A 25,149-nucleotide genomic window follows, 5' to 3' on the forward strand; every position below is an offset into this window, starting at 1 on the left:
CTCACAGTAGTCCAGCCACACTCCCTTAGTGGCAGGTTTCTCCTCCATCGCCATCATCACCTCCCTGGCGCTCCACTGCAGGTGAGACCAGGTGGCTGCTCTATCTCCTCCGAGCGGTGCCGCTCCCACCAGCAACTTGGGGCTTGGCACAGGGAACCCACAGCAGTCCCTTGCAACAGATCTGCACAGCTCCAGTGGCCCCTGTGCACAGGCTTCTTAGCTCTCGCTCCCTTCTTCTGACCTGGCCCACCTCCAACACCACCGGGCCCGGCCACGAGGTGAGATAATTTTGAAACACCGCCACTGCATGCCAGGAGTTTCCGTATCAAAATGGGGGGGCTATCTGGGGGCAAAAAACCCTACATACTCAGCTTTGGGGGTGATGAGAGGCAGAGTTTGTCAGATTACAAAGGGGCTGGCGGGGAGCTGCAGGGAAGTGCTACCATTCGGCCATCATGCCAGACCATGTGCTCCTCCCAGCATATTGCTGTGCAAATTGTAACAACCTAATAACAGGAGAATTAGTACATCATTGGAGAATACACAAACCAATATGTTTCAAAGAATTAATGTGCATTAACAATGACCATTTTTTATATGGGACTTACAAAGGGGCAGATTTACAAGCCCCTAGCATCACCTTGCGTCACATTAGTGTCATTTTTAGGAAGGCATTTTTGCAGGATCAGATTTACAAAGTGGTGCAATGCATGAATTGCGCCACATTGCACCCCCTTGCACCACATTATGCCTGTGCCAGGCTAATGTATGCCAGGGAGTTCTTCCGGTGCTGGAAGGCCCAAAACAATGGTGCAGTGAAATCTATAACATTTCACTGCACCATTTTCTATGTCATTTTCAATTCCTGCTAAGAGCAGCAGTTTTATTCCCTCCTTCGGAAAGCTTTCATTAACTAAAGCCCACTAGAAAATCTGGAAGGCTAAATACTCTGAATTAGATCAAAATGTTATACATTTGATTACATCATTATCTCTGCTCCTAAATATTGTTTTGCTTACAAAATTAAAAATAAATCTCCATTTAAAGATTTTTTGACCTCTCCATGTTAACCTGAATCTGAGTTCTTTCCCTCACACATACACATTCTTCATATTACAATGGAGCATCCTCTTGACAGCATGAGTAGACAAAAGGTGTATACTATGAATATCCCATGGGCAAGATCGATTGCCCATAGTGGAGGATTTCCCTTTAATTGATAGCAAGATGCATTGGTACAATATGGCTAAACAAGGCATTGACATGCCTTCTGTCCTCCCAAAACTTACTAAAACACTCTAGAAAAAAACTCTCTTGATCCTTTTAAACAAAATAAATTATCTGATAGAGCTTGTCAAGAATTGATGAGTAAGTTGAAAACAAGTATTTGGAATCCAGTGAGTCTTGCATTTGCTTGAGTTCGAACTATTGGCGTTGTAAATTCAGAACTGGACATTTCCTGCCACATAAATTGTTCAAACATATCAAGAGTGTTCAAACAGTCATAGTGAAATAAGAATGTTAAGTTGGCCGTAATCATAGTCATAATTTCAAAAAAGAGAGATTAATAAAACATATACAATTATCGTACAAACCTGTACCAGAAATAAACTTTTGGCATTAGACTCTAATGCTCAGACCAGCCCCTAGAAAACACCACAATGAAAATAACATTTATAAGAAACACTGTCATGGAACTGCTAACACATCCCTTTATGACTAATTTATACACTCGGGGACTCGTTTTAGGCCAATGAATCTTTTGACCGTGATTGAAGACACCTTAGGACGAGATAGCTGATCAACATGTCAATCAATATGTCAATAACGTCATCAATATTTATTATAACAAGACAATTCACTTTAGTCAACGACATTTAATAAGACTCAGGACTCCACATTGACCTTTCAGTCATGATTAACCACACCAGTTTAGTACGATTTTGTGATATTTATTCCCTATTGATTACAATTCTACTAGCAAGTTCATTAATCTCAAGACCAAAAAGCATAATAGCATAGTCACAATATGGCAACTCTGATGAGACTTCATCAAAGCAAATATAACGAATATTAGAACATAACACGACGTCAGCATAGATCAACCTAAGCAGAATAACGTTAGCACATTGTCCAACAAAATATAGATTCAGTCATTTGTCTGTTTGCGTCTCTTTAGTGAACCCCTTAACTAATCTCGAATTAGCATTGGCATTTTGGACTTCATGCAAAACTATTTAGCAACATCAATTTGGAAAACCTCTAACTATGGTCTCTGTCAAAAGTAGCAGTTGGTACCTAGAAAGGAAAAGCAAACAGACAATCACAATATCATTGTCATATAGTTACCCTCCGTATTGGATCAGCATTCAGATTCTGTCTTCGTCCTCTGGACATCAGTTGATTCGCCATTGGTCAGGACTCAGCTCCGGCAGGAAGGGCAAAGGGTACTTCCCTCATAAGGAGGTAAAGTATAAACGGGCAATCTAAGGGCAAGGATGGTTCTAAGTAAAATTAGCAAGTCACTAAACAAAGTGACAAAGGGGGTCATTCTGACCCTGGCGGCCGGTGACCGCCAGGGTCACCGACCACGGGAGCACCGCCAACAAGCTGGCGGTGCTCCCAAGGGCATTCTGACCGCGGCGGTTCAGCCGCGGCCAGAAAGGGTAAACCGGCGGTCTCCCGCCGGTTTACCACTGCCCTACAGAATCCTCCATGGCGGCGGAGCGCGCTCCGCCGCCATGGGGATTCTGACACCCCCTACCGCCATCCTGTTCCTGGCGGGTCTCCCGCCAGGAACAGGATGGCAGTAGGGGGTGCCGTGGGGCCCCCGTAAGAGGGCCCCACAAAGTATTTCAGTGTCTGCAAAGCAGACACTGAAATACGCGACGGGTGCAATGGCACCCGTCGCACCTTCCCACTACGCCGGCTCCATTCGGAGCCGGCATCCTCGTGGGAAGGTAGATTTGCCCTGGGCTGGCGGGCGGCCTTTTGGCGGCCGCCCGCCAGCCCAGGGCAAATCTCAAAATACCCTCAGCGGTCTTGGGACCGCGGAGCGGTATTTTGACGGGGGAACATTGGCGGGCGGCTTCCGCCGCCCGCCAATGTTAGAATCACCCCCAAAGTGTCTGGATCAAAGCAAATCGCATCAGCATCTCCCCTCGCTCTATCTATCTATCTCTCCTGTTCTCAACTACTTCCTTGTGTCAAGGGGTTTTAGCCCTTTTTCAATGTCCATTCCCCTAAAATCTAATTGGCTAAGGGGTTGCACCCCACTGTCTCCCTCTAATAGAGTTTTGATTACTTCATCAAATGGTCACCCCATAACTGTTCTCACGTAGTTTATTGGTCCTTATGATTGACGTCTTCAGGGGGTAAAATGTCCAGTATGATTTCATCCTCTTGTGATTCTTTGGACATCTTTAGTCAGTGGCTCCATTGTCTGTACCAGTTCAGGCGACCTTGTAGCAGGTATAAATCTACACTGTTGCATTCGGCTAAAATGTTTTTATAAGCAAGTCGAATTTCATGAGAACGGATCTACTACAGTTACTTTCAGCTTCTAGCTTTGGAAAAAATAAAAGTTCATGTCCTTTAGCAAGTCAGCACACATGCACGTTAGAAAAACACATTTAATATGAGCCAGGCAGCTAAGCCTCGACTCATGCTAACTAAGGCCTAATGATTTATTAGCAGAACATTAGCAACATAACCTTTAATAATTAGTGTAAAACTCTCTCTTAATATAATAATTCATCATTATTAGTCATTTTCATTAGTCCCCGTATACATTGGTGGCCACTCCCCGTGGGCACATTTCAAGCACACATTTTGCAAAATACATTAGTACATTTTCTATGCAGCATTATTATACATTAGTTCACAAATATTTCATGTTAATATTGATTATATAAGCTACGCTCTCTCATAACCATTTAGCTAGCCCCTAGAAAGCATCACCACATGAGAAAAAAATAACCAAAGTAACGCAAAGTGCATTCCACATTTTCACATTTCCAGAGCTAGCAGCCCTATTGCAGTGCTATTACAAACAAGGCTCTTAAAACACAGGCTACTCTCAGCTGTAAAACAAAAGTTCCAGCCATAAGAGAGATTAAAAAGACACTGAATGATGGGAGGGTTTATTATTTTGGGGTCCCCACTAACTTAGTGTATGGACCCATAGATGATCTAGACAGCAAGAGCAAGTTCTGGTGAATGTTTTGAAGTTTGTCTCACTGTCCTAGGACAAAACTGTTTTTTTAAAAGAATGCCCTGAAAGCATTATGGGATGACCGAGTGTGGCGCAAATTGTAGTATGTTGACTGTAATGCTCAGAACAGCCCCTACAGGTCTTGTCATCACACAAAACCTTTCCCTTCACAACTTCTCATTTTCTTTAAATTTTGAATCTCAATGTCTTCTTTTCTATGGGACCTTTCCCAAATTTCTTTGAACATCTCCTCTTTTTCCTTTTCTTCTTTTCTTTTATTACGTTTCACCAAATCTCTTTTAGTTCTTTTATTAATTTTGCATGATAACCACAGTCCCAATAGGCAAATTAGAACAATCAGTATAACCCCTATTATTTTTGCAAATACCCCATTCCACATGCTACTTAACCAGTTCCCTACTTTGGTAATTCCTTTCCCAACCTTTTCCCATACTCCAGGTTCTTTTAACTCTTTCAAATCTGCACTGTCTCTCTTTTCTGTCTATCATGATGTAATTCAGACATTTTAGGAATTTGCTTTAAGTCATCAATCTGGTAGATCTTTGGGAAAACTATTCCCAAATACATGTCCCATACCATCCTTTAGGAAGACGGTAATAAGCATTAAGTCCACACATATAATAGATCCCAGGGATCGCTGGATCCTGTCCATTTAACATGAACGTCCACTTACTCTGAAACAAAAACACATGCCTGCACTCACTCATTCCCACAAACAAAGTATCAAGCTCAGATTTTGGCCTATATATGCAAAGCCTATCTATAATGCAGTGCGTCTATAGCTAATTTGCCCTGTGTCTTTATTGCGGTGTAAGCATAATCATTTGTAAACGTGCATTTTTCTAAACCCTTTTCTAGCCTTTCTTTCAATGCCTTGCATCTATCATCAGTGTGATCTAAGAAGCTCTTCCCTACAAGTGTTTGGAAGCAGGTGAGATTATTGTGATGCGCATAAGCTGTTCCAAATGTCAGTGTCGGCTCAAAGAAACCCCTAACTAATTTTATGCTGTGCTCTTTAGCTAATTTATTCAGAAACTCAATCACAGGCACAAAAGAAAACACTACATCTAAGTTAGAATAAAAGTATTGCACATGTTCTTGATTATAAAATCTTGTTAATGGAAGACTGCAATTTATCCCGTAAGTTAATGGCAAACTATGATAAGTAACCCCTTCTTGTACTGATGAAGGAATCTTTGTGCACACATAGCAATTTCTCTTTTTTGCAAAGTCTCTTTCTTCCTCAGCAAGTATTTACAGCGTTTCATTCACTCCAGGACCCTGTTGTCAAATCAGGTTTAGCAGCTTGTCATAATCGGGTTTTTTCAAAGACAATTCAGGTTATCAGTGTCACATCCGGTAATTTATCAGTCTCTTTTCTCAGCTCTATTCAATTTTAGTTTCAATTTTAACACAGACTCTTTCAAATGTTTAATACAGGTGCCGTAGTATTGACCTGGAACTGCTCGATCAAAACAAAACGGCAAGAATTCATGTTGCCATTCAGCGGATGTTGCATATGCCCATTCAGGACCTGCGTACCTTCTTTTTGCGACTATTTTTCTTTTCAGTCTGGGGTCACCCTGCAGCTCTCCTTCACTGAGATCTTCTTTTCTGTTTGTATCAACTTCTTCCTCTATTGTGTCACTAGGGATCACTCTTTCCCGTGCAGCTTGTGTCTCCGGCCAGTTATCTCCTTTAAGTGTTTTCCTTCTCCTTGGCCTTTCAGGACATTGAACAGCACCCTCCTCTTGTGCATTGGTGTTTTCACTTGATGGATCTGCAAGCGGCTCAGGAGGAGCCAGAACACCGCGGCCTCCTTCCGCCACACCTCCTTCTTCATCAGGGTTTGTTAATGGCTCAACTTCAAACCTGTATCCGTCTGCTTCTAGGAGAACCTCTTCTTGTCTCGGTTCCCCTGCTGCCTCAGCTGAGATAGGCTCTCTGTCACCTCTCTGGAACACGTTTACTGTTTGAGGGACTAAACCATCCTCAGCAGGCTCTCCTTCAGTCTCAGTTCCCCTTTGATTTCTCTCCAGCCCTGAGACTTCCTTCTCTGCAGCTGTTGTTTTGGACAATTCAAGTTCCTCATCAGTTGGACACGTCACCTTCTTTGTGTGACTGGCATGTATCCAATTCGGAAGACCTGCACATTTTGCAGCTGTGGAAGTTGTCAGTATTACTTGATATGGCCCCTTCCAACATGGCTCCAGACACAACTTTTTCACGTGCTTCTTGACAACAACCCAGTCACCGGCCTTCAGAGTGTGAGCTGGATCACTTATCGGTGGCAGTGTAGTAGCCTCCACCTGGTGAGGGAAAGAGCGGACAACGTCAGCCAGACCATTGCAGTAGTCCAACACCATATCATCCGTGATATTCACAAGAGCATTTGCAGGCACTGCGGGCAATCTCATAGCTCGACCCACTAAAATCTTGTGGGGAGACAGTCCTGTTTTCTTGTCAGGTGTGTTCCTTATTGACATCAGCACTAAGGGTAATGCATCTGGCCATTTCAAATTTGTAGCTGTGCACATCTTTGCCATTCTCGACTTCAAGAAGTTACACTAGTCCTGATGCTTCAGGGCGATAGCTACAGTGCAACTTCTGTTCAATGTTCAGTACAGCACACAAGAGCTTAATCACCTCATTGTCGAAGTGTCTGCCCATATCTGATTCTAAAGAGATTGGAAACCCGAAACGTGGTATTAGCTCCCTAAGCAGCAGTTTCGCTACTGTGAGGCTGTCATTTCTACGTGTAAGGTAAGCTTCAATCCAGTGACTGAAAACACACACAATCACCAACACGTACTTCGGGCCTACACACACACAGGCATCTCGATAAAAACCATCTGCATCTTGCTAAACGGACCTCCAGCTCTCCCTATGTGGCTCAAAGTCACCACTGACCCTTTCCCCGCATTCATCTGGTGACAGATGATGCACCTGTGACAGATAACCTCTGCAGCTTGTCTGAATTTCGGATTGAACCAATCGATTTTGAACAACCTGATGATTGCGTCTCTCCCAAAATGTGCTTGACCATGGTAAAACATCGCAAACTGTGACAAAAGACTATTTGGCAAAACCATTTTCCCCTCCTCTGAGACCCACAAGTCATCAGATCTCTGTACGCATTGCGTTCTCTGCCAGGAGCGTTTATCCTCTTTACTGGAACGTCCCTGCAAGGATTTTAACTTGTCTAAAGTGTCAACTATTCTCAATGCAAATTCTGCACGTTTCATTCTCTGTTTAAGGTAACAATTCCCACTGATCTCAAAATGATATACAGTTCAGTGCACAAACCCTTGCAACTTGATCTGCATATCCATTTCCCATTGACACAAAATCTTGTGACTTAACATGGGCATTGCATTTCACCACGGCAATTTCAAGAGGTAACTGAATCGCGTGCAACAAATCTTTAATTTTCTCGCCATTTTTCACTGGAGAACCAGAAGAGGTCATGAAACCCCTCTGTGACCATAATTGGCCTAAATCATGTACAATTCCAAATCCGTATCTGCTGTCAGTATAGATAGTGACTTTCAGGTTTTTAGCTGTGTGGCATGCCCTAGTAAGAGCAATTAATTCTGCAATTTGTGCAGAGTACACTCTTTCGAGCCAGGAAGCTTCTAAAATACCAGTGATTGTACACACGGCAAACCCAGCCCTCAGTACTCCCACTGAGTCTCTCAAGCATGAACCATCAACAAGCATAAGGTAATCATTTTCCTCTAGTTGACTATCTTTAATGTCAGGTCTTGGTTTGGTGCACAGATCTGTTACCTCAAGACAATCATGGTTGACTTCCTCAGCATCATCAATATTCACATTTGCAATAGGAAGCAAAGATTTGGGGTTCAATACAGTACATCGTTTCAAGGAAACATTAGGAGACTCCAGTATAATTGTCTCATATCTTGTAAGTCTCGCATTTGTCATGTGTTGCGTCTTGGTTCAGGTCAATAGGATTTCAACTGAGTGAGGGACCATTACTGTTAGGGGATGTCCCATCACTATACCTTCACACTGAGTGAGACTTTGACCAACTGCTGCAACTGCACGCAAACAACCTGGTAAGACTACTGCAACTGGGTCCAAAGTAGCTGAAAAATATGCTACTGGGCGGTTTGCACCTCCATGGACCTGTGTCAGGACAGACAAAGAACAAGCATCACGTTCATGACAAAACAGAACAAATGGCTTTGTGTAATCAGGCAATACCTAAAGCTGGTGCCCTGCACATACTTTCCCTCAGTTCTATGAATGCCTTCATCTCTGTCTCGGACATGGTTATAGTACCCGGGCCATCCTGGACTTCCTTTACTGTCAACTTCACTAAAGGTTTAGAGATAATCGAGAAGTTAGGGATCCACTGACGACAGTAGCCCACCATTCCCAGGAACATCCTGACATCTCTCTTTGTTGTCAGGGGGTTCATCTGCAGTCTGGCTGTCAGGCTTTCTTTTGATATTCTCCTAGAGCCCTTTTCAATCAGGTGACCTAGATACTTCACTTCTTTCTGACCGTGTTGCAGTTTCTTTGGGGACACTTTATGTCCACTCTTTCCCAAATGGTTTAATAAGGCAATTGTGTCGTACCTGCAGTCATCCTTTGTTCTGGACGCAATGAACAAATCATCAATGTATTGCACTAGAGTCGAACTGAAAGGCAATTCTAGTGACTCCAAATCCTTCTTGAATATCTAATTGAAGATGGAAGGTGACGCAGAAAACCCTTGAGGAATTCTGCACCAACTGTCGACCTTGTCCAGGAATTTGAAACTGAAAAGAAATTGGCTGTCCTCATGAAGAGGCACCGAAAATAATGCTTGAGACAGGTCCACAACTGTGAACCACTCTGCATCACACGGAACCTGAAACATGATTACTGCTGGATTTGGCACTATGGGGCAACATTTTACCACAATCTCATTTATTTTCCTCAGGTCTTGAACAATTTGAACTTTCCCACAAGGCTTTTTCAGACCCATGATTGGCGAATTACATGGGCTGCTCAATACTTCTTTCAAAACCCCTTGTTTCACAAAGTCTGCAATTATCTGCGTCACCTGTATAAGGACATCTTGTGCCATCTGGTACTGCGGTACATGGGGAAACACTGAATTTGGCTTTACCTCTACCTTGACCAGTTCTACTCCTTTTATTAGCCCAACTTCTTTTCCTATCAGGTCCCACACCTTTTCTGTCACTGTTCCCTGCAAATCAGCTGGTAAGTCGTTCACTGTAAGCACTGGGAATAAGGTTATCAAAGGGTATTCCTCATTTGCCATTTCAGTCTCTATCTCAGAGATCTGCACATCATCCTCTTCATCATCACTGTTCGTTTGCACCTCAATTCCATCGTTGGAACAGGTAATTGAGCACCTAGTTTTGCACATTAAGGGGTCGGCGGGAGCACCGCCAACAGGCTGGCGGTGCCCCGCAGGGCATTCTGACCGCTGCGGTTTGGCCGCGGTCAGAACAGGAAAACCGGCGGTCTCCCGACGGTTTTCCGCTGCCCTATGGAATCCTCCAGCGCCGCCATGGGGATTCTGTCACCCCATACCGCCATCCTGTTCCTGGCGGTTCGCCCGCCAGGAACAGGATGGCGGTATGGGGTGTCATGGGGCCCCTGCAGTGCCCATGCCAATGGCATGGGCACTGCAGGGGCCCCCGTAAGAGGGCCCCACAAAGAATTTCAGTGTCTGCCTAGCAGACACTGAAATTCGCGACGGGTGCAACTGCACCCGTCGCACCTTCCCACTCCGCCGGCTCCATTCGGAGCCGGCTTCCTCGTGGGAAGGGGTTTCCCGCTGGGCTGGCGGGCGGCCTTCTGGCGGTCGTCCGCCAGCCCAGCGGGAAACACAGAATCACTGCAGCGGTCTTTAGACCGCGGAGCGGTGTTCTGTCGGGGGAACTCTGGCGGGCGGCCTCTGCCGCCCGCCAGAGTTAGAATGACCCCCTAAGTATCTTCCCAGTAGGGATATGGGACTCGAATCACAGACTACAAATGTATGTAATACCTGGAAGTTACCAATCTCAACTTGAACCGGATCTGTAATCAGGTTTGTCAGGAACTGATTTGCTACTCCTACCACCCTTATAGTATGCCCTGAAAGTAGCAACTTCGGAACCTCTGCACTTCTGACTGTTAAGCGTGTAGCCCCTGTATCCACCAGGAAAGAAACCTTATGTCCCATCACCTTTCCCTCTACATAGGGACCCCTCTGATCTACTTCTAGGGATGCTGCAAGCCTGCACTCCTCACTGTCTGAACAATCATCCAACCATTCATTGTTTATTCCATCCTCACCACGCAATTGGAACTGTTGTACAGTGTTATTTTGATTCATCGCTTGGCCTGTGACCTGTTGAGGAAGCATTACCTGTTGCTGTCCCATTGGAGCTAATGGTATCTGCATTTGCTGTCTAGGTACCATGGGAATCTGTTGTTGAACACGCAGCATTTGTATCTGCTGCATGGGCTGTAACCCCTGCATCTGAACCATGTTATTCTGGAAGTTCAGATTTTGTCCCCTTATTTTTGGACCCCTCACGTTTTGAAATATACCGACATCATTGCTTTGTTGAACAACGCCATCCTGCACCACCATTGGACATTCCCGCTTCCAGTGCCCCCCCATCCCCCCGCACGCGTGACATGGCGACACCTTTATCATCCCCTGCACATCATTTTGAACCACACCGGTATTAATATCCGGACCACTGTTCATAAAACCTACACAACCTCGTCCTCTTGGTTGCGCCTGAAACATTCCATTTTCCTGCGGTTGCTGCTGTACCATCTGCTGGATTCCATTTCCCTGCATCCCTGCCTGCGCTGCCTTAATCTGCATCACCATCACTTTCTCCTTCAGTTTTCTCTGTTTCAACTCAATCTCGTCACTACAGTATTTTGCATACTGCAACACCTCATCAATCGGCTTCGCTTGCCAACAGATCAAATGATTCTTAATCATCTGGCTAATCTCCGGTCTCAGTCCTTCAACAAATCTGAACACAAGATGATTCATGTCTTTCGGCTCAATGACTTCAGTGCCACTGTAATGTTTGAACGCTTTCAACAACCTCTCATAGTAAGCATGGATCGACTCTTTGGCCTCCTTCGATGTTCAATCGATTTTCTGCCAATCAGTCACTTTCGGCGACACTTTCTGCTTCAGGAACTCAATCACTTTATGATAGTACTTCATCACCTCTTGTGATGGTGCTCCAGTAACCTTATCCCTTGCCGGCTCCTCTGTCGGCCAGTCTAAGCCCCTTTTGCACTCAAGCCAAAAATCAGGTGGAACTATAATCTCAAACAGGGTATTCAAGTCCTCCCAGAGACATTTTGCAAGTTTCACAAACCTATCTGTCTGCTGATACCACTCTATTGGTTTCTCCCTCAACCTGGGATAATCATTTGTGAATGATAGGATGTCACCCCTAGACCATGGTACATGGACTAAAACTCCTCAAGCTGTTTTTCTCTTTTGTAATATCTTTATTGTTCCCTTGTCCGGTGCAGCTTTAGCCTGCTTTATCTCCGGACCATCACCTTTCTCTTTATCTCTATTCTTTGCCCATCTGCTTTCCCACTTTTCTAAGGCTCCCCAAATTTGAGCACTCTGCAGTATTTCCTTGAGATGTGCTTTCATCCCGGTAGATCTCATGTGTTCAAAATCTTTAGGCTCAAAATCTAACCTGTAGCTCCTCTTCAGATGTTTTGTACTTTCTATGTCTATACCATATTTATCTGCCAGGTTCGCCAACCTCTGGTGCACCTTGCTCACTTCTCTGGTTATCTTAGGTCATAGGTACCTCAACTCTGCTTCTGTGTATGACTCTAATCTGTTCACTCCCATTGTCCCGTCTACTGGTTCTGCAGCTTCCACACCCAGTTTCACAAAATTCAGGTACTCATCTCTTTCTGGCTTCTACGCGGACACTGTAGTAGTCTGCGAAGTGTTGACCTTGTCTAACCACTCATTCAGTTGTTGCGCTGTTGAGCCTGGCAATGAAATATTTCCAGACTGTACCATGGGTGTCTGTGTCGTATTTGTACTCATTATCTGTGGGGTTAGCGTACCTAACCCATCTTTCCTCATTGTCTCCAAAGGAACACCAATTGGACTAAAGTCTAGCAAGGATCTAGACCTCTCGGTTGACTGACTTTCCTGTGTTATTCCCTGCAGGTTTCCGATAGACCCTCCTCTTATCACCTCCTGGGTCATTACTCCCTGATCACATATGCCGCTATACAGCGGTACTGGTGGACCAACAGTAATTGGCAATGATATAGCAGCTGGTGACTGTCCAAGTCCCACACCCTGTGGAGTATTAACTCCCATAGCTTGATTCATCATAGGTGCTGTAGCTAATGACTGCGGTCCTACAACAGAAGTATAACTTGGAACCATCTGTTGCTGCGGCTGGGGTAGCAATTGTGGAGTTGGCTCAATCTGCACTAGCTTTAATCTATTGTATACTGGATCAGGCGGCACAATCAGACTCGTAGTTGTCTCTAGTACTGGGACGTCTGGATAGAGCCTCTGAATCAGCGGAGGTTGCAACTGTATCTGTGTGTCTGGTGCAGTAGGTACACTGACACCATTTTGTATCAAAACTGTATCACTTGTCTGAACTGTATTTGTAATTCCATTACTCTGAGTCAGATCTTCAGGACCCGCACTAGTGCTCGGTGCAGTCATTTATAGCATATGGTGGCGGGCGAACATGTTACAACTGATTATGAAACTCTTTGTCATCTGAGTCATCTTCATCGACCCAAGACCTCTACATCTCCTTTGTTTTACTAGAACCCTTGTCTGTCTTACAAGTAGCTTTCTTTCCCTGTGTCTCATCTTCTTGTGGTATTGCCGGAAACATTTTAAGTCTGTCAACTACTCCCCATCCCACATCCTGGTCTTGTTATCCCATCTATCCTCAGCTAAAGTCTTTTCTTCTCTTTTCATTATTTTTTCAAATTTCTGCTGTCTTTGTCGTATGGCCATTAAATTCCAGATTGCTAATGTCTCATACTGAGCTGGCCTCAGAGGCAGTTTTTGCAAACTTAACATCCACCGCAAATTCTCAAAAATTCTCGTATTAAACGTTCCGTGCTCCGGAAACGCTAAACATCCCTCCTTCTCTGTTAACTTGCACCACTGCTTTATCCAAAGACATGGCGCGACTCCCTTCTCCTCGATTATGATATAAGCTTTAGTACCCTCAGGCGGTGTAGGCTCTCCCACACTCGCTGTAATAAATGCATCTCCCTTTAAGGCACACTTTAAAGTCTTGAAAAACTTCATTTCATTTTTGCGTCTTTTATTTTGTTCAGAATCAAATCAGGAATTGACTTTAATTCCCAGAACACCCTTCACCCACTTTTCTCAACCAATTGCCTCTTACAGACGGTTGCCAATCCGTGCGCGACCCCTCTCGGCAACTGACCTATCCAAGCACGGCTCAACTGACGTCACACTCACACACACTGCGGCTGACAAAGTCTTGCAGCTTGTCCTCCTTACACTGGATTCACACCAAACTAATGCCAAATTATTGCGAGCACCTTTAACAACAAAAACCCAAATTTACTGGTTTACTACAGGAAGGGTACACAATCGCTTCAGAACTTTACAGAGATTTCACTTGAAGCCTCGGCCGCTACTCTCTCCTTCTCAGCTCCCGCATACGCAAGCAGAATTTGACCCGCAAATCCTTTTCTCGACTTGTCAATGGTTCGTTCTAGTGCACTTTAGAACTTGCCAAATCTCCATCAAAGGTTTCACTCACGCGCTTTGACTCAAACTCGACTTTTCAACCACACCCGATTGACCTATTAAACCGCACAAATTACAACATAAACCCAAGTGTCTCCTACACTTGTCAATATACTCCGGAGTCTTAGACCACGACGGGTCTGTTTATCACCAACAACAACCACGTGGATAATTTTGAGCACGAAACGCCATACTCATAGGAAGTTCGCTGACTTCCCCACTCTCATACTGCGGAGTACTCCCACTCCTACTAAAACAACATTCCCTGGCCTAACACACAAACTTCACAAATCACCTGCAATATGCATAAGCTGAGCAAGCGCAAATTCTACACCACACATACTAGAACACCGAGAACATACCCAACTCACTTAAGCAGGCTTCGAGATTACGGGAAAGTCATGGGGAATTTAGAAACACATCATACCTCCAATTTGCATTATTTCAAAAAACAAATCTAAACAATGATTCTCAGTCCTAGGGCCCCCAAAGGGCCAAACTGTCACTCTGCTACCAGAACTGCTAACGCGTCCCTTTATAACTAATTTATACACTCTGGACTCGTTTTATGCCAATGAATCTTTTGACCCTGATTGAAGACACCTTAGGACGAGATAGCTAATCAACAGGTCAATCATTATGTCAATAACATCATCAATATTTATTATAACAAGACAATTCACTTTTGTCAAGGACATTTAATAAGACTCAGGACACCACCATGACCTTTCAGTCATAAATAACCACACCAGTTTAGTACTATTTTGTGATATTTATTCCCTATTGATTGCAATTCTACTAGCAAGTTTATTAATCTCAAGACCAAAAAGCATAATAGCATAGTCACAATACGGCAACTCTGATAAGACTTCATCAAAGCAAGTATCACGAATATGAGAACATAACACGGCATCAGCATAGATCAACCTAAGCAGAATAACGTTAGCACATTGTCCAACAAAGTATAGATTCAGTCATTTGTCTGTTTGCGTCTGTTTATTGAACTCCTTAACTAACCTCGAATTAGCATTGGCATGTTGGACTTCATGCGAAACTATTTAGCAACATCAATTTGGAAAACCTCTAACTATGGTCTCTGTCAAAAGTAGCAGTTGGTACCTAGAAAGGAAAAGCAAACAGACAATCACAATATCATTGTCATATACTTACGTATTGGGTCAGCATTCAGATTCTGTCTTCGTCCTCAGGACATCAGTTGATTCGCCATCGGTCAGGCCTCAGCTCAGGCAGGAAGGGCAAAGGGTACTTCCCTCATAAGGAGGTAAATTATAAACGGGCAATCTAAGGGCAAGAATGGTCCTAAGTAAAATTAGCAAGTCACTAAACAAAGTGACAAAGTGTCTGGATCATAGCAAATCGCATCAGCATCTCCCCATGCTCTATCTTTCTATCTCTCCTGTTCTCAACTACTTCCTTGTGTCAAGGGGTTTTATCCCTTTTTCAATGTCCATTCCCCTAAAATCTAATTGGCTAAGGGGTTGCACCCCACTATCTCCCTCCAATAGAGGTTTGATTACTTCATCAAATTTGTCACCCCATAACTGTTCTCATGTAGTTTATTAGTCCTTACGATTGACGTCTTCAGGGGGTAGAATGTCCGGTATGATTTCATCCTCTTGTGATTCTTTGCACATCTTTAGTCAGTGGCTCCATTGTCTGTACCAGTTCAGGCGACCTTGTAGCAGGTATAAATCTACACTGTTGCATTCGGCTAAAATGTTTCTATAAGCAAGTCGAATTTCATGAGAACGGATCTACTACAGTTACATTCAGCTTCTAGCTTTGGAAAAAACAAGAGTTCATGTCCTTTAGCACACTGCACGTTAGAAAAACACATTTAATATGAGAGCCAGGCAGCTAGGCCTCGACTCATGCTAACTAAGGCCTAATGATTTCTTAGCACAACTTTAGCAACATAACCTTTAATAATTCTAACTAAGGCCTAATGATTTCTTAGCAGAACTTTAGCAACATAACCTTTAATAATTTGTGTAAAACAATCTCTTAATATCATAATTCATCATTATTAGTCATTTTCATTAGTCCCTGTATACATTGGTGGCCACTCCCTGTGGGCACATTTCAAGCACGCATTTTGCAAAATATATTAGTACATTTTCTATGCAGCATTATTATACATTAGTTCATAAATATTTCATGTTAATATTGATTATATAAGCTACGCTCTCTCACAACCATTTAGCTAGCCCCTAGAAAGCATCACCACATGAGAAAAAAATAACCAAAGTAACACAAAGTGCATTACACATTTTCACATTTCCAGAGCTAGCAGCCCTATTGCAGTGCTATTACAAACAAGGATCTTAAAACACAGGCTGCTCTAAGCTGTAAAACAAAAGTTCCAGCCATGAGAGAGATTCAAAAGACACTGAATGGTGGGAGGGTTTATTATTTTGGGGTCCCCACTAACTTAGTGTGTGGATCCATAGATGATCTAGACAGCAAGAGCAAGTTCTGGTGATTGTTTTGAAGTTTGTCTCACTGTCCTAGGACAACCACAGGCTGAGTTACGAGCAAAACTGTTTTTTTAAAAGAATGCCTTGAAAGCATTATGGGATGAACGAGTGTGGCGCAAATTGTAGTATGTTGACTGTAATGCTCAGAACAGCCCCTACAGGACAGCACAATAAAAAAAGCATTTGTAAGAAACATAGGGGGTCATTACAACATTGGTGGTAAAAGTCACTTTCCGCCGTGCAGAAGACCGCCAATACACCGCTGCGGTAGACCGCCACAGCTATTATGACACACATCTCGGAATCTGCCGAAATTCAGACACCCACACAACACCGCCACACCAAAGGTCAGCGATAAACATGCGGAAACAAATCCTCCACCTCCACGCCAACAGAAACATGCCCATGCTATTACGACCCACGAATCCACGCAGCGGTCTTTCAACCGCGGTATTCCATTGGCGGTACACACCGCCGCGCTCAAAATACACACACATCTCCAAAACACCACCACATTGGACAATTTAAAATATACACACCTGATACACATACAAACAACACTCCCACACACCCAATACAATATAAAACACACACACACATCACCAACAAACCCCTACGACCAGAAATTCTGAAAGAAGGCCAGAGAGACAGCACAGCAATTGACAACCCCATCACACAGAGGCACACAACATCATCACCCACACAACATCCACGCACAAAACACCACACACCACTACACTCACCACACTCATCAACACATACACCACCCCACACCACACCCACACCACCCCATGGCACGCCAAAGACACCCCCGCTTCTCCGAGGAGGAGCTCAGGGTCATGGTGGAGGAAATCGTCCGTGTAGAGCCACAGCTATTTGGCTCACAGGTACAGCACACATCAATAACCAGGAAGATGGAGTTATGGCGCAGAATAGTGGACAGGGTGAATGCCGTGGGACAGCACCCAAAAAATAGGGAGGACATCAGGAAGAGGTGGAACGACCTATGGGGGAAGGTGCATTCCACGGTCTCCAGGCACAACATCGCGGTACAGCGGACTGGTGGCGGACCCCCACCTCCTCCCCCACAACTAACAACATGGGAGGAGCAAGTCTTGACCATCCTGCATCCTGAGGGCCTCGGAGGAGTCGGTGGAGGATGGGACACTGGTAAGTCAAATCTTAACTATCAGAACCCCCACCCCACCTGCATGCTATCACACACCCCCACCCTCACCCCCTCCCCTATCACTCTAACTCAACACTAATGTACCAATAACACAAGCCACCCATCCCAACACCAAGCCCTGCATGACACAACTAAGCATGGTCACCCCTCACCAAAGCATGCTTACTTCACAAACCCAGAACCCCCCCCCAACCATCATCACACAAACCCACACACAGGAATGCTTGCACTGGGGTTCACGCACACCCACCCATTGCACACCATTACACACACACATGCAATAATCATGCTCTTATGCCCCTGCAGGAACCCGAAGGACCGTCACCACACCAGAGGGTCCAGACAACACCACTCCACCCCCAGAAGAGGCCAACAGTGACGACAGCAGCTCTGCCCTACTGGATCTTGATGACCAGCCCGGACCATCGTGGGCCTCAGGACAGTCGGTTCCCCTTGCACAGGCACAGGCCAACACTGACCTTCCACCCTCTGGTAACACCAGCACAGCACCCACTCAGCGGGCCCAAACCTCCCTACCCAGGACAGGTCAATCAGCGGTGTGTCCACCACTACAGCGCACCCAGGCTAACCCACCACCCCAACAACAACAGGGACCTGGGGGCAGTGGTAGTGGGCACACGGTCCAGGGGATGGAGGCACAGGAACATAGGGGAATTGGGAGGGCTGCTGTGCGACAGAGGGAGGACAGGCCAAGGGAACCAACTCTCCACGAGGCCCTCTCCTGCATCATGGGAGCGTACCACCACTCCCAGGAGACGATGGCGACGGTCCTGGACAAGTTGCAGGAGACCCTGCAGCTGCAGGAGGAGCAGTATTTGGGGTTCAGGGAGGAGCTCAGAACCATCAGCTCCGACCTGGGCACCATCGTAGGGGTGCTGAAGGACATACAGCAGACTTTGATGGACACCGTGGCACTCCAAGGGGCCGCTGACACTAGCCAGGACAATGAAATGCCCACCACCTCCGCCGGCGCTAGTGGACAGGATGCCCCGCCACAGGACCAGCACACCAGCACCCCACCCCCTGCAGACGGACAACCACCATGCAAGCGGTCCCTGAGATCCAGGAACAGGACAGAGCAAGATGGCAAGACCCCCGCCAGGAAATAAGACCACCCTGATTGTCCTCCCACTGTCCCACTTTGTTACCCTGTCCATATTTGAACTGTCCCAGCTCCACTTCCTATGCCCAGATGGGCAGTGCACCTGTGAGACTAATAGACTGGACTCTGCCATGGACATTCCTCCACCATCACCCATCACCAATTTACAACCCCCCTTCATTTTTTGAGCACTTAAATAAACACCCTTGAAACACAAAACAATCTGGAGTCAGTCTATGATTTTGTACTTTGTATTGTCAATGACAGTGTCATAATGGCTGTACCATTGTAAGGCTAACATACCTATGTCACGCATCACAAGTCATTGAAGGATGCAAGCAATTGACACGTAGGTTATCACACCTGTGAAACTGTAATGGAAGGGTACAACTCAGTTAACAAATAGTGATTGAAATCGACAAACAGGATAGAGGTAGATGTGTGAAAGTTAATGTAATGTTAAACCAGAAAATGTTCTCACCTGTGTGTCACTGGAAATATTGCTTTATGACTGACTCCCTGTTGTCGTTTTCTTCTTCCTCAGCTTCATCCTCATCACTGTCCACAGGCTCCACAGACTCCACAGCTGCTACAACACCGTCATCTGGATCATCCTCCTGCAGAAAAGGCACCTGGCGTTGCAAAGCCAAATTATGGAGCATGGAGCAGGCGATGATGATGTTGCACACCTTCTTCAGAGAGTAGAATAGGGATCCACCTGTCATATGGAGGCACCTGAACCTGGCTTTCAGGAGGCCGAAGGTGCATTCGATCACCCTCCTAGTCTGCCCATGTGCCTCATTGTACCGTTCCTCTGCCCTGGTCCTGGGATTCCTCACTGGGGTCAATAGCCAGGAAAGGTTGGGGTAACCAGAGTCCCCCAATAGCCATACACGGTGCCTCTGGAGTTGACCCATCATATCAGGGATGCTGCTATTCCGCAGGATGTAGGCGTCATGCACTGAGCCAGGGAACATAGCATTTACCTGCGAGATGTACTGGTCTGCCAAACAGACCATCTGGACATTCATGGAATGATAACTCTTCCTGTTCCTGTACACCTGTTCACTCCTGTGGGGGGGGACCAGAGCTACATGGGTCCCATCAATGGCACCTATGACGTTGGGGATATGTCCAAGGGCATAGAAGTCACCCTTCACTGTAGGCAAATCCTCCACCTGAGGGAAAATGATGTATCTCCTTACGTGTTTCAGCAGGGCAGACAACACTCTGGACAGCACGTTGGAAAACATAGGCTGGGACATCCCTGATGCCATGGCCACTGTTGTCTGAAAAGACCCACTTGCAAGGAAATGGAGCACTGACAGCACCTGCACGTCAGGGGGGTTTCCAGTCGGATGGCGGATCGGTGACATCAGGTCTGGCTCCAACTGGGTACATAGTTCCTGGATAGTGGCACGGTCAAACTGGTAGGTGACAATAACATGTCTTTCTTCCATTGTCAACAGGTCCACCAGCGGTCGGTACACCGGAGGATTCTGCCATCTTCTCATATGTCCCAGCTGATGGTGCCTACGAAGGACGACAGCGAAGAACCAGTCACTATTCCTCCAGGTATGTACCCACAGTTACACACAAGACTACACCACTCACAAAACCCTTCCTGTATGTGTGTTGAGTGTAGGCCTAGCTATGTGTGACGCAGTAGTAAATGAAGCCATGTGGGCCCCTGAAATGGCGGCTGCCTGACCTCTAAACTGGGACAATGGGATTGTGGGGTAACTGCGCTGGTGTTGCACACCGTCGCGGTAGGCGGTCGTAGACTGCAGCGCAATACTGCATTGGTTAACAGTGGACCCATATGGGTCCCAGGAGCCAATGAACAGGTGCGCCGGCAGTGATGATGCGCACCGCCGCGGATGTCACCGCCGCGGACGTCACCGCCATTTTCTATCTGTTCACTCACTAGATACCTGACCTTCGACAGGAGAGGACCTACACTGCTAGTGCTGCTGTGACCTCGGTCTGGAAGCGACGATGGCTGCTGCGTCTGGGAAAGTGCCCCTGCCTTCATTGCACAGGAGTTGGAGAAACTTGTGGATGGGGTCCTCCTCCAGTACACGCTACTCTACGGTCCTCCAGACCAACAGGTGAGTACACAGGGATCATGTTGTATGGGCTAGGCCTGGGTGGAGAGGGCTGGGTGGAAGAGGGAAGGGGCAGAGTTCTAAGAACATTAATGCATGGGAATGAATGGGCCACATGGCCAGAGTAGGGAGGGGGCCACTCACAATGACGGTGCAGTTGGTAATGACTGTTCCTCTTCCCTTGTGTATGTCATGTAGGTCAGCGCCCACCAGAAGAGGGACATCTGGCGTGCCATCACCAAGGAGGTCCGGACCCTGGGGGCCCACCACAGACGGGGCACCCACTGCCGGAAGAGATGGGAGGACATTCGCTGCTGCAGCAAGAAGACGGCAGAGGCTCAGCTGGGGATGGCCTCCCAACATGGGAGGGGTGCCCGTCGCACCATGACCCCCCTGATGTTCCGGATCGTGGCGGTGGCCTACCCGGAGTTGGATGGGTGCTTGAGGACATCACAGCAGACACAAGGGGGTGAGTACAACCTCATTCTGCAGACTTTGCGTGCAGTGGAGGTGTCTGGGTGGGGGAGGTGGGCTGTGGGTGTCCCTAGGCCAGGGCGAGTTAGGTAGGCAAGGCCCCTCCGTAATGTAGGCCATGTGGCACTCAACCCCACCTTAGCAGAGTGCCAAGTCGAGGTATATTTGCCCCTGTGGCATCCATGTGCGCAGATGTCCACCGTTGCCATGTAGGCCATAACCCAGAAATTGCGTGTGCAGTGTGCAGGAGCATGGCGCAATGCAGGGGGCTGCTGCGTCTGTCTTGTCCGCCGACGGTAGCGGAATACCATACACTAAAACTCTTGTTCTTCTGTCCACCCCCCTTTTCCTGCTTTCCCTGTCCTTTTGTACATCAGCATCAACAGGCGGAGGTACAGTGGCACCGGAGCACGAGGGAGCTGCATCCCACATGGCCATGGAGGGCCACACCAAGGACTCTGAATGCACCAGTGGGACAGAGTTCGAGGGGAGCCTCACGTCGGCCACCGGATCACCAACCAGCGACATGGACTCGTCCGCCGATGGGAGCTCCCCTGTGGTGACAGCACCATCTGTGCGCCCCACTTCTACAGGTACAGCTGCCACCTCCCCTACCATCACCACCCTCCCAGCAGCCCCTCAGCGTTCCCCCGTGCCCGCTCACCCAGGAGGGCGGGCATCACCTTCGCCCCAGGCACCTCAGACCCTGCCCCAGTCACCCCTGCTGCCCTCAGTGAGGAGGCCATTGACCTCCTCAGGTCACTCACTGTTGGGCAGTCTACCATTGTGAATGCCATCCAGGGTGTAGAACGAGAGTTACAACACAGTAATGCATTCCTGGAGGGCATTCATTCTGGTCAGGCTGTCCTTCAGCGAACCCTGCAATCTCTGGCCTCCGCACTGATGGCAGCCATTGTCCCTGTGTCGAGCCTCCCCCCTCCAACTTCCTCCACCCAGACCCAATCCCCTGTACCCCAGCCCATCCCAAGCACACCTACAGACCAGCATGCACACAAGTCAACAACCAAAAGTAGCTCAAGCAAACATAGGCACCACACATCCCACAGGCACTCACACAAGCATCACACCCATACAGACACAGCAACATCCACTGTCTCCACTGTGTCCCCCTCCTCCTCTTCTCCCTCCTCCCTCCCAGTCTCGTCTATACACACACCTGCATGCACCACATCTACAGGCACCAGGAATCACACCAGGACACCTAGCACCACAAGCCACTCACCTGCACTCACCACCTCCACTGCCATTTACACGTTCCCTGTGTCCTCTCCCAGTGTGTCTGTGACGCCCCTCCCAAAGTACACAAACGCCGGCAATCACTCATCCAACATCCATCCACCTCACGACAGCCACCTGCACCTGCACCCAAAACAGCTAAAGTAACACCTCAGACAACCACCTCTTCTTCCTCCACTCCCAGACCCCCTCCAGCTACCCATCCCAGTGTTCGGGAGAAACTGTCCCTCTGTAAAATTGACCTTTTTGCCCCCCCTACAATTCATCAGTCCCGTCGTAGCTCCTCAGCCAAAAAGCCTCCAATACCAGTGGTGCGTGTTCAGGGATTGTGGAGTGCACTGGCCACTAGGGCAGGCAGTAGGACCCAGAGCCAAGGCACTGGCAGCCCACCCCCTGTAAAGGCTCTAAAATTGGAGAGTGGACGACGGGACCGTGTTAAGACTCCTGGTGGGACAACAACTGAATTGGGTTCGAAGGGGATTGGAGAGTCAGCTGTGACTCCACCAAAGGTGGGGAAGGTCCAGAGGAAGTCTTGCCAGCCTGTTGTGAGTGTAACGGCGGAGAAGTGCGCCATCATTTCCGGCGGTCCAGACACAACCACCAGTACCGTCGTCACTGGTCCAGAGTCCACCGCCGGAGTAACTGCCCAGGAGGGCCCAAGTATCGTCACTGGTCCAGAGACCACCGCCAGAGTCACAGCCCAGGAGGGCCCAAGTATCGTCACTGGTCCAGAGTCCACCGCCAGAGTCACAGCCCAGGAGGGCCCAAGTATCGTCACTGGTCCAGAGACCACCGCCGGAGTCACAGCCCAGGAAGGCCCAAGTATCGTCACTGGTCCAGAGACCACCGCCGGAGTCACAGCCCAGGAGGGCTCAAGTATCGTCACTGGTCCACAGACCACCGCCGGAGTCAGTGCCCTGGAGGCCACAGCCCCACTGGGCAATGATGGAACATCATGCCACACACCAATGCCCAGTGTAGAGATCGTCATGCCACACACCAATGTCCGTAACAGAACCGCCATGGCAAAGCACCGGTGAACAGGGCAAAGACCGCCATGGCAAAGCACCGCTGAACAGTCCAGAACCGCCATGGCAAAGCACCTGTGAACAGGGCAAAGACCGCCATTTCAAAGCACCGCTGAACAGGGCAAAGACCGCCATGGCAAAGCACCGCTGAACAGTCCAGAACCACAATGGTGAAGACCGCTGAACAGGGCAAAGACCGCCATGTCAAAGCACCGCTGAACAGGGCAAAGACCGCCATGGCAAAGCACCGCTGAACAGTCCAGAACCACCATGGTGAAGACCGCTGAACAGGGCAAAGACCGCCATGGCAAAGCACCGCTGAACAGGGCAAAGACTGTCATGGCAAAGCACCGCTGAACAGGGCAAAGACCGCCATGGCAAAGCACAGCTGAACAGGGCAAAGACCGCCATGGTGAAGACCGCTGAACAGGGCAAAGACCGCCATGTTGAAGACCGCTGAACAGGGCAAAGACCGCCATGGTGAAGACCGCTGAACAGGGCAAGCACCGTGTAGGAATGAAAAGGCCGCCACATCAGGCATCCTTATCCCATGTGCAGCTGGGACAGTGACAGGACATGAACTTTCACGGGGAGACTCGTCCAGTATGGGCACCAGTCCCACCCAGTACCAGTAGAGAACTGCATCTACTTGAGAGACTGTAGCTTTGCACTTCCCAGGATGGCACAGTGGGCAAGCCACCCACTGTAGAGACTTGAGAGACTGTGGCTTTGCACTCCCCAGGATGGTACAGTGGGCAACCCACCCACTTGTGAGACTTGAGAGACTGTGGCTTTGCACTCCCCAGGATACATCAATGGGCATGGTGCCCCATCGTGGATCTGGCTTCGCATTCATCTGGCTGAAGTGCCCCCCCTTCCCTTCCCCCTGAGGTGCCTGTAGTATTTCTATCTGATGCCCCGGCAGTGTTCTTTCCGATTGTGGTCAGGTGTCGTTTGTGGGCCTCGCCCATGCATTTTTGGACTGTTGGTGCACGGACATTGTTGTGTACATATCTGCACTACTTCTTGTATTGTATATAATTATGAGTGATTTTCTAATATATATCTGTATATTTTTGTATGACATGTATATTGGCACATTATAATGTTTGACCGAATTTCGCATTGTCTTTTCATTCTTCCGGGGGGATTGTGGGTTGTTACTGTTATTTTTGTGAATGCATTGGTGTGTATGTTGTGATATGCGAGGGTGGGGGTGTTTGGTGGGTGTCCCCCTAACTTTTGCCTCCCCCCTCCCCCGTGTCGTAGGTGCAGTACTCACCGGTGTCTTCTGCGCCTACGTAGCTGTTGTTCGTAGAGGAGCAGAAAGACAAGGGCAGGGAGTATTTGTAATTCCGGGTCCATGGATTCCTCGTGGGATGTGTTCAGGTGAGCGTTTCCCATAGCAAAAGCTGTTTCCGCCATGTTTTTATACACGGTGAATC

This window comes from Pleurodeles waltl, chromosome 5 (assembly GCF_031143425.1).
Source record: "Pleurodeles waltl isolate 20211129_DDA chromosome 5, aPleWal1.hap1.20221129, whole genome shotgun sequence".
Lineage (NCBI taxonomy): Eukaryota > Metazoa > Chordata > Amphibia > Caudata > Salamandridae > Pleurodeles > Pleurodeles waltl.